We start from the raw sequence: 11,772 nt of genomic DNA on the forward strand, positions 1-11,772 counted from the left end.
CTTACTGATGTGGGACCAGCGTTTGTCCGTCCGAATGATGGCGGAAGAATCGCATATTCCATGTGAAATCGTTACTGAGGTTACTGAGTTGTCCCACCCTCCATAGTCTCCTGATCTGGCCCCACCGGATTTCTTTCTTTTTCCAAAACTGAAATCTGCACTGAAAGGGCACAGATTTTCCAACATTTCACACATCCAAGCTGCTGTGACGTGGGAACTGGAAGCAGTACGAAGAGAGGACTTCTTCAGAAGTTTCCGACAGTTCTACAAACATTGTCAACCGTGCATTGTATCAGTGGGGTCCTACTTTGCAGGCCTCTAAGGTATGTATGTTCGAAAAGAGTCTAGGAGTCTTGGTAGACCACAAACTTGACATGAGTCAACAGTGTGATGCAGCAGCTAAAAAAGCCAATGCAATTCTGGGCTGCATCAATAGGAGTATAGCATCTAGATCTAGGGAAGTAATAGTACCACTGTATTCTGCTCTGATCAGACCTCACCTGGAGTACTGTGTCCAGTTCTGGGCACCACAGTTCAAGAAAGATACTGACAAGCTGGAACGTGTCCAGAAGAGGGCAACCAAAATGGTCAAAGACCTGGAAACGATGCCTTATGAGGAACGGCTTAGGGAGCTGGGTATGTTTAGCCTGGAAAAAGAAGGTTAAGGGGTGATATGATAGCCATGTTCAAATATATAAAAGGATGTCATATAAGAAGAGGGTGAAAGATTGTTTTCTGCTGCTCCAGAGAAGCGGACACGGAGCAACGGATTCAAACTACAAGGAAGAAGATTCCACCTAAACATTAGGAAGAACTTCCTGACAGTAAGAGCTGTTCGGCAGTGGAATTTGCTACCAAGGAGTGTGGTGGACTCTCCTTCTTTGGAGGTCTTTAAGCGGAGGCTTGACAGCCGTCTGTCAGGAATGCTTTGATGGTGTTTCCTGCTTGGCCTGGATGGCCCTTGTGGTCTCTTCCAACTCTATGATTCTATGATTCTATGAATATTTCTCGCTGTCCGATTTCTGTGACCATTTACCCAACTTTCCAGCCACACCTTGTATGAACGCATTAGTGACAATAACATAAAAGAATGAATTGGATTAGGGGACACTGCAAAAAAACATAAATAAAACTGTATGCTTTGTGAGATGCACATCATTTGCACATGTATATTATGTGAAATGCATAGGAAATGCATGTGACTTTTTTATGAGAACATATTTTTTTCCATTAAAAAAATCACAAACTGATGCGGTGGAAATGTGGTAAAATGAATTCGAGTTTGGAAAGCTGCAAAATAGAGAGAAATCGAAATGGACAGGTTGGTCTGTTTCTCTTTGTGTGGGAATTTCCTTTGATTCCCCCTTTGCAGGCTGCAAAACCTTCTGCCTCCAATTTCGCCTCCTCTTGCAAAACCCATCATCATCATCATCATCATCTCGTCCTCTCCCGCAGAACGTGCAACATGATCTCAGTAATCTCTTGCTCTTTCCCTGTACCCTTTCCAGTTCTGTTATAATCTTTCCGTGTGCGTAACAACCTCTGATTTATACCAGCACCGGAGCCCTGCAGCCTTTCTCTCCCCCCCCCCCAATCTCCCCACCTCCTTTTAACACTGCACCTGCACTGTACGGCTAAAGGCTTCGGGGATTGCAATAACTCTCCGCAATCTCTTTCCCAGGCAGTGTGGTGTGCAGTTCAATCCCACTTTAGGAGAGATTTCCCCTTCTGCTCCTTAACAAAAAAAAAATTGCTTCAAGTGATGTTAGAAGCCATCAGTTAGCCAGATGCTGAAATGAATGGGATGGAAATCCTACCAAAATGTTTGTGATATGCTCTGTCTCTTCGCTTAGCACATGCAATAGTGGAATCTTTGCTTTCATGCCTATTAACCATGTAATTTCTGTTTCAGCTTGAAGCAGGTGATGTAGCCGGGTGCATTCCTTACCAATCACAGAATCATAGAGTTGGAGGGGGTAGGGTTGCTGGAATTTCCTGGACATAAACAGAATACCGCAGTCAGCAGCAGTGTCCAGGTGGAAATCGGGAAAATGTCCGGGGAAATCCGGCAACCCATGTTGTCAGTGTCGCCTTTGCCGATTTTCCATAAAATTGTGGATTTACCAAAAAAAAACCCAAACCCAACAACTTTGGGCAAAACTTTTTTAAAAAGCTCAACCGCTATCAAGAGTCCAGTCCCCGGATTGATAACACAGTGAGCGTAGTTAATTCAAAAGGATGATTTGTTGTCAAAATAAACAGATAGCTCTGGATGGCTTTACACAGCCTCCGCACTAAAATCAATATGACCATAGCTGCCAAGTGTCCCGTATTCCCCGGGAAATCCCCATTTTTCCAGCTGTTCCTAGCTGAAAAAACAGATTTTTTTTGTTCCCCCCCCCCCGGTTTATTCTGGTGCGGCGGCCATTTTGGAACTGGGTGGAGCATGCTCAGAAGCGACTTTTGATGTTGCTCTGCCCAGTTCCAAAATGGCTGCAGTGCGACTTCTGGCACGGTGGCCATTTTGGAACTGGGCAAAGCAGCATCAAAAGTCACTTCTGAGCATGCTCCGTCCAGTTCCAAAATGGCGGAAGCACTACTTCCGGTCTGCTACTTCCGGCCTGGTCCCTTATTTCTCCGACAGCAACTTGGCAGGTATGAAGATGACCCTTCTGAAGACTGCTTCCAGCGAGGCCAGAAACAACGGAACTTTTGCTTCCTAGGTCTTTTGTTTTGCTTCCTATCTTGCAGCCCTCCCATTCATCGAGACCTCGGACTGAGTGGGTCAGCTCCTTCCTCTTCCCCATTCTCTGAGAGGCTGTCTCTTAACTCTTTCCCGCCTGTTGGTGCTTCTGGTGAGCGTTGACTGCGGTCTAGTTTGCTCTCAGCCATTCCCTTATCAGCCGGCATTCCAAGGGGCAGGAGAATAGGCACTAGCCGATGCTCATCCTTCAAGGCAATTAACCCTCTTTGTTCCTGGCTGCTTTCTTCAGTTGGCAACAACCCTTCCCTGGGAGCTGGCTCATTCATGACAACCACTTTTCTGTCTGGATTTTCACTGCTCTCTCCAACCCTACCCAAGGGTCCCCTAGTCCAATCCTCTGCAATGCAGGAATCTCAGCTAAAGCACCCATGACAGATGGCCACCCAGCCTCTGCTTAAAAACCTCCGAGGAAGGAGAGTCCACCACCTTCCGAGGGAGTCTGTCAAAAAGTTCTTGCTGTCAGAAAGTTCTTCCTGATGTTGAGTTCGAATCTCTTTTCTTGTAACTTGAAGCCATGGGTTCGAATTCTACCCTCCAGAGCAGGAGAAAACAAGCTTGCTCCATCTTCCATGTGACAGCCCTTGAGATATTGGAAGATGGCTCTTGTATCTCCTTTCAGTCTCCTCTTCTGCAGGCTAAACATACCCAGCTCCTTCGACTGTTCCTCATAAGGCTTGGTTCCTAGACCCTGGATCATCTTGGTTGCCCTCCTCTGCACACGTAGCCATTTAGGATGAATTCCTCTGTTCAGTTTTCTGCTCCATGAATTTCCAGCCATAGCCCTTTCTACCATGAATATATCCAATCCGATTTAGCCATCCGATTTGGTTGCAATCTCCGCCCCTCGCAGAAGCACGTTCCATACTTAAACTTTGCACTGTGTGAAGAAAGACTTTCTTTTATCTGTCCTGAATCTTCCAAAACCCATCAATTTCTAGGGTTACGAGACAAGGAGGAAAACCTTTCTCTACCATAAATAATTTTATAAACCTTCTATTGTATCACCGCTTGCTCGCCTTTTCTCTATAGCAGGCACCCCCAAACTTCAGCCCTCCAGATGTTTTGGACTACTATTCCCATCTTCCCCAACCACTGGTCCTGTTAGCTAGGGATCATGGGAGTTGTAGGCCAAAACATCTGGAGGGTCGCAGTTTGGGGATGCCTGCTCTTTAGTCTCAAATACTGCGGCTGTTCTTCATACGGCAGTTGCTCCATCCCCTTGATCATTTTGGTTTCCCTTTTCCGAACATTTCCCAGCTTTGCAATATCCTTTTGGAGGTGAGGAGACGCCAACCGCAAAGAGTATTCAAAAAGCAGTCTCGCCATAGATTTCTACAACAGCATTAGGATGCCAGCAGTTTTATTTCCGATTCCCTTCCTCGTAATCCCATTTGCCTTTTTCGCAGCTGCCAAACACCGGTTCGACCTCTTCCCCAAGCCACCTACTATAGCACAAGACCATTTATTTCGATGGGCCTACTCTGAGTACGGTTTTATTGGAGTTCGCCGTACATATTAATGAAGCATCAAGGATATATTAGAGCCATGCAAACGTAATATCTTCTGTGCCCCTTCACCTTCTGCAAATGGAAGTGCATTTTGCAGGGAGAGAGTCATTTTTGGACGGAGAGAGTTCAAAATGGATAAGGGAGGAAATAAGCATCTATGCTGGCTGAGGACCAGAGAATTCCTTGGGCTTCCTGGAAGCCATTAACACCCTCTCCCATATGCTATCTCTTGACATTCCTGCGCTGTTTTTTTTTCTGAGGTGGCCACAAGTCAGCAGCTGCCAGTCCAGCCAGCTGTCTTCCAGGTAGAGTCATGTTCACACCCTTTTATGTGGTGCCGCAGTGCAGACGCTTGGAGGCGTTTCATGCCTTGCGAGCAGAGCTTTCCCCCTTCAACGTGGACTTCCGTAACATCCTGGCATCGAAATGAGAACTCAACTAAGTGTCTCCATCCATATTTTATAACTCTTGCCACCCGAGTCAGGTCTGCAGCATCGCCAAGTTGCATGGCTTGTGCCAGGCTTGTAAAACCCAGCAATTAGCAGGCCCTTCTGCCCCCAGGGACCTAGGTGGTGCTGTGGGCTAAACCACTGAGCCTAGGGCTTGCTGATCAGAAGGTCGGCGGTTTGAATCCCTGTGACGGGGTGAGCTCCTGCCAACCTAGCAGTTCGAAAGCACATAAAAATGCAAGTAGATAAATAGGAATCGCTACAGCGGGAAGGTAAACGGCATTTCCGTGTGCTGCTTTGGTTCACCAGAAGTGGCTTTGTCATGCTGGCCACATGACCTGGAAGCTATACGCCGGCTCCCTCGGCCAATAATGCGAGATGAGCATGCAACCCCAGAGTTGGTCACAACTGGACCTAAGGGTCAGGGGTCCCTTTACCTTTACCTTCTGCCCCCAGGATCCTAGGAATATGCCCAAAGAGGCAAACCTCTCAATTATTTCACCTTCTCTTACCGCAGGTAGCAGTAACAAACACCAAGCTGCTTGACTCTTAGAATCATGGAGTTGGAAGAGACCACAAGGGCCATCCAGTCCAACCCCCTGCCAAGCAGGAAACACCATCAAAGCATTCTTGACGTATGCCTGTCAAGCCTCTGCTTAAAGACCTCCAAAGAAGGAGACTCCACCACACTCCTTGGTAGAAAATTCCACTGCCGAACAGCTCTTACTGTCAGGAAGTTCTTCCTAATGTTGAGGTGGAATCTTCTTTCTTGTAGTTTGAATCCATTGCTCTGTGTCCGCTTCTCTGGAGCAGCAGAAAACAACCTTTCTCCCTCCCCTATATGACATCCTTTTATATATTTGAACGTGGCTATCATATCACCCCCTAAACCTCTCTTCTCCAGGCTAAAAATACCCAGCTCCCTAAGCCGTTTCTCATAAGGCATCGTTTCCAGGCCCTTGACCATTTTGGTTGCCCTCCTCTGGACACGCTCCAGCTTGTAGTCCCAAAACATCTGGAGGGGCAAGCTTGGCCACCCCTGTCCTGAGTAAAGCAGGATGCAATGGCAGGCTGATGAAACAGTAAGACGCCAGGGGCATCTTAGCCATAGAGGCTAGTGGCGCGGGGGAACCACGACGCCAAGTTCTGGAGGGCGCTGGAGGGCGCCACGGAAGAGCTGGAGGCCGGACGCGGCGCCTCCCCACATCAGCTCACCGCCCTCGCCCGCCTCTGCCATGCCGAGCAGCACCCGGAGCCTCCGCCCCATCGGAGCACTGCCCGCCTGGAGGGTTGCTTCTTGCCTTTCCCATCTCTCCCTCGGTGAAGGGGCCCTCAGGGCATGGCGGTGGGAGCTGCCAAAGCGCCAAGATCCACCACGACATGTGCGCGCTTCGCCAAACCCTTGCAGCGCGTGAGGGTTGCCAGGAGGCGGCCGGCTGCCGAGGGCGAGCCCCAGAACCTCCGCCTCTTCCCCGCTGTAAAAAGGTGAAATGGGGAGGGGGGTGCCGGAGGGATCTTTGAACCACGGCGCCGGATATCCTTGAGAAGGCCCTGCTCTTAGCATCACCTTCTGCTCAGTGCTCACTGTGAAAACCCAGTTCCTGTTAGCACCCTGATCTCTGACCTTACTGTTTCATCAACCTGCCATTGCATCCTGCTTCACTCAGGGCAGTGGAGGCCAAACTTGCCCCTCCAGATTTCTTGGGACTACAATTCCCATCATCCCTGACCATTTGTTCTGTTAGCTAGGGATGATGGGAGTTGTAGTCCCAAAACATCTGGAGGGCCGAGTTTGGGGGGTGCCTGGACTAGGTGACCCTCAGAGCTTCCTCTGACTCCACAATTCTATGATGCTGTGAATGCTTCCCCACATCGTAACTCCTTGTGCACAGAAATCTAGCATACATATATCAAGGGGAAAGCCCAGGTTTAGGGGGTGCAAGAGAGCTTCCCTCCACCTGTTCCAGCAGAGTCATTCCGATGGGGTTTGAAGCACATGCGCAGGGCCGGATTTAGGTTTGATGAGGCCCTAAGCTACTGAAGGTGATGGGGCCCTTTATATGTCCAGCTGTCCTTTGTCAACAACAAATGGTCGCTGTTTTTTGTGTTGAATATATGCTATGTGGTAATTTATGGACCTAATAGGTATCTCAAGCCATTTGCACATGTTGCCGTGCAACCAGTCCATGCGGAATGTAAAAGGTAAAGGTACCCCTGACCGTTAGGTCCAGTCGCGTACGACTCTGGGGTTGCACGCTCATCTCGCTCTATAGGCTGAGGGTGCTGACATTTGTCCGCAGACAGCTTCCAGGTCATGTGGCCAGCATGACTAAGCCACTTCTGGCAAACCAGAGCAGCGCACAGAAATGCCGTTTACCTTCCCACCGGAGCGGTACCTAGTTATCTACTTGCACTTTGATGTGCTTTCAAACTGCTAGGTTAGCAGGAGCAGGGACTGAGCAACGGCAGCTCACCCTGTCATGGGGATTCAAACTGCCGACCTGATCAGCAAGCCCAAGAGGCTCAGTGGTTTAGACCACAGCGCCATCTGCGTCCCTTCTATGCAGAATGTAGGCACCCTATATATAGAAAGGAGCAAACCAGTGATATTTTAGGGAGCAGGCTAGCAGGCGGGGCCCATGACTTACATCATAGCCTACACAACACAAAACACTGTTGCTGTATGTAGATTTTATTTTATTTGTTTTTTATCTTATATTTTGGAAATGTACATCTAGTTTTTTCCCCTTTTAATATTTTTTTGGGGGGGGCCAAGAGAGTGGGGGCCTAAGCTATAGCTTGTTTAGCTTATACGTAAATCCGGCACCGCACATGAGGGTTTCTAAGACAGAAGGCTTTAATGAGAAGAGAGACCATAGACCATAGAATCATAGAATCATAGAGTTGGAAGAGACCACAAGGGCCATCCAGTCCAACCCCCTGCCAAGCAGGAAACATCATCAAAGCATTCTTGACATATTCCTGTCAAGCCTCTGCTTAAAGACCTCCAAAGAAGGAGACTCCACCACACTCCTTGGTAGCAAATTCCACTGCCGAACAGCTCTTACTGTCAGGAAGTTCTTCCTAATGTTTAGGTGGAATCTTCTTTCTTGAAGTTTGAATCCTTTGTTCCGTGTCCACTTCTCTGGAGCAGCAGAAAACAGATCGGTGGGAGACCATCTGCCCAAATACCATGGCCAATGGCCCAAGACAAATCAGAGTTGTCCAAAAATATCTGAGTGGCACCAGGTTGTGGGTTAGCTGCTTTGGTACTCAGCTCACTTCCAAGGCATGGAGAAGAGAGGGAGAGAGGGAGAGAGGGAGAGAGGGAGAGAGGGAGAGAGGGGGAGAGGGGGAGAGGGGGAGAGGGAGAGGGAGAGGGAGAGGGAGAGAGAGAGAGAGAGAGAGAGAGAAGAGAGGTACACTGCAGAGCACATGTATGTGTGTGTGTGCAGGCCCCACATTGAGAAGCAAACGCTGTATTTGCATACTTGAAACGAAAACGAAAACACACATTACGCCCACAAATGGCATCCCTCTGCCGTGCTTACTCACCCAAATGAGAGCTGCCCCCAGCTCCTCAGAGGAGGAGGAGGAGGAGGAGTTGGCTGCCATATGCCCTCCATTCAAGAAGGATGAGTAATGGCATGCCCAAACTCAAGCCACCCTGAACGCTTCCAGAAAAGAAGCGATCCGCATTCGCCTGCGCGGAGCTCTTTATTTTCACAAGTGTTTAGCTCGCCACGAAAATTCAGTTCTGTTTATTTATTTATTTGCTTCTGTTCCGGATGCGCGCGAGAAAAGCCAAGTACCTCCTCTGCTTCCGGGGACAAGATGCAGAAAGGGGGCACAAGGCTGAACCCCGTAAGCCAATTCTGGTTTTCATTGAGTATCTCAGCCATCTCTCTCTCTCCCCCTGATTCAACAGTTGTATAACACCTCTGGACCCTGGCCCAGAAAACGTGTGGTTTCTAAATGAAATATAGAAAGGGGTGTGTGTGTGTGCAGAATAACTTTTGTGCCAGGTAATTCCTCTGAAATGTAGGTGGCCCAAGAAATTGGCCTCGTCCCCATTTCATACTTTTAAAATGACTTGACGTTGGTATATTCTGCATGAACTTAAAGGCATTTAAGTAGCAACTCCGAAAGGGCATGTCAGCAACCCCTTAGCTGCTAATACCCATTTGTGATAATAAAAGGACTGAGTCAGGAATAGTTGGCTGCCAGAAGGCAGCATTTCAAATAGTACCAAAAAATAAAATAAAAGAGGACAGGTTGGTTTTGCAGTCCTTTGAAGGATTTTGGTGGAGGTGCTTTTTTTTTTTTTTAAGGGTAGGAGGCCATGAAGGAAATTTGAAAATGGGCATGTGGACTATAACATATTTTAACATTTCCTGTGTAAAGAGTTTAAAGGTTACCGGTTAATTATTATTTTTCCAATAAGCATTTAAATGGTAATGTCCAGGAGTTAAATATGGTCATCAAAGGTTTCGTCTCTCATTCTGAGTTTGGAGGGAAGGGGGAACTGGAGGAAGGGGAAGCTTTTAGAAGTTTTATTTTTTTAATTTAAAAAAACCCTCATTTGCCCTTTTTATGAGTGCATGCCTGTCAATGAGAATACTTCTCACAATTGCTAATTATGTCTTGTAATAGGGGTGGACCAGGTGATTTTGGAATCAGCTTGCTGGTTCCAATTTGTACGCAAAAGATTAAACCCTAAATGACTTGTGAGTCCCAAATATTCACATGGACCTCCCTGTGCTCTAAAATCAGCGTCAGGCCTATCTGGTGTTCCCTCCTCAGTCTTCTTCTACTTTGGTGATCACTTGTAGCCGAGTAAGATTGTCTTCCATAAACACAGTTTTAACAGTGAGTCTGTAAGTGACTGTGGAGGCCAATTCTGGATCCACACATCCTTCCACAGTGGGGACATTGGTTTCTGAGCGGGAGTTGATCATGGTGTGGATTTGCCAAGTGTGCCTTCCTCTTAGTGCGTTTCTCCCTTGTGTTCTGAGTTTTGAGTGTCTTTAAAGCCCATGAAACCTTTGGTAAAGGCTGTTGTCCAATTGGAGCGCTCGCAGGCCAGTGTTTCCCAGTTTTCAGTGTTTATACTGTCTTGAGACAGTCTTTAAACCTCTTTTGTTGACCACCAGCATTACGCTTTCCATTTTTAACTTCAGAATAGAGTAGTTGCTTTGGAAGATGATAATCAGGCATCCACACAACATGACCAGTCCAACAAAGTTGATGTCCAAGAATCATTGCTTCAACACTAGTGGTCTTTGCTTCTTCCAGTACCCTGGCATTAGTCCAGCTCTCTTCCCAGGTGATGTGTAATTTTTTTTGGAGACACCATTGATGGAATCTTTCAAAGAGTTGGAGATGGTGTTTATAAGTGGCCCACAAGGCCCACCTGGTGGTCCCTCCCCAGTAGGACGTACAGTATATGACATGGGCCCCCAGAAAGGGCCTTTTCAGTGGTGGCTCTCAATATGTGAAACTTGCTCCCTATCAAGGTATGTCTGGCCCAACCTCTCTATGGTTTCCTGGCTGGAAAGCTTAAAGCCTGCTGCCACTGACACATGGAAGACAGGTTGAGAAAAGGATATATGAACTTGCCCCTCCCTGTATGTAGTTTGACCAATCTTGGCTAGGAGCGGCTAGGAGCTAGGTGGAGTCATAGATCTAAAAATAAAAAAAAGCGTAGACTTACACACACTGGCCAGCTTCCATTTTGATATGAAATGTTTGTTTTGGGCTTCTCAGAAGTATGTAAAAGCAAGAAACAGGTGGGAGGACTCTGGCCCGCAATGACACCCACCTGAGAGGTTCTGGAACTGCACTGTGGCATTCTCCGGCTGAAGAAAAGCACTGTAGGGCTTGAGGTCAGACCCTCACTGGCACATTTACCTGAGGAACCAAACGCCTCCTATAGGACCACAGCAGTGCAGAGAGTTCACCAATCTGTAGGCGGTGAAATGGAAGAAGGTTGCCCACCTTCAGACCATAGGTCCTTTGAGAATCTAAAGCTACCTAAAAGCGGTGGAGCCTGAGAGAGGTCTTCTGGGGAAGGAGGCTCAAAAAAAAGATCTCAACCTGCTCTCAGCTTTGGTGGGAGCAACTTGTTCGCTTGGAGCTTTCCGTGGTCCTGAAACGTCTGGCCTGCCTTGCTGCAGGCATCAGACCTCACGCCCACTTTCCACCTGAAACCATGCATCAACTAATCTGGTGCACCCAGGCGCTTGGATGAAGCCATCAAGTGAGCAGGCAAGCCAGCAGGGCCGGCCCTGTCATGAGGCAACATGAGCCAACTGGCTCAAGTGGCAGGTGGTTGGGATAGCCCTGCAGCTGTTTTTCCTCAGACCTCTGGCTGTTGGAAGACGGGGCATTTGTTCTGCATATAGTCAGTAGTGCTTAGTTTGTTTTTTGGTTGTTACTTTGTCAATGTTGTTAATATTGTTTTGTGGGTGATGAGTGCTCTAAGGCTCTGTGAAATCTAATCTAATCATCTAATCTAATCTGATTTTTATTGTGGTTGTTCTGTTTAATCTTTTTTGTTGTTAATAATGTTTTACAGAAGCTGGTTGCTTTCTTGAGGATTTGCTAATTATTTTATATAATTTTAAGTTGCAATGGTGATGTTCTACTATGTTATTATTTATTGCATGTAAACCGCTTTGTGGCGCAAGCGAGTGAAAAGTGGCATAGAAATATATTAAATGAAATGAAGTGAAATATACCCACTAGTAATCACTACCTCCCAGCCTATCCTACCTCATAGGGTTGTTGTGAAGATATAACGGGAAGGGGAGGGACTATTTACGCTGCCTCAAGCTTCTTAGAAGAAAAGGCGGGATATATATGTTGTAGACAGTGCCGGATTTACGTATAAGCTAAACAAGCTATAGCTTAGGGCCCCACTCTCTTGGGGCCCCCCCCCAAAAAAAATTAAAGGAAGAAAAACTGGGTGTACCTTTCCAAAATATAAGATAAAAAACAAAAAATAAATAAAACCTGCACGCATCAACAGTGTTTTGTGTTGTGTAGGCTC

Source organism: Zootoca vivipara, chromosome 4 (assembly GCF_965207765.1).
Source record: "Zootoca vivipara chromosome 4, rZooViv2.hap1.1, whole genome shotgun sequence".
Taxonomy (NCBI): Eukaryota; Metazoa; Chordata; class Lepidosauria; order Squamata; family Lacertidae; genus Zootoca; species Zootoca vivipara.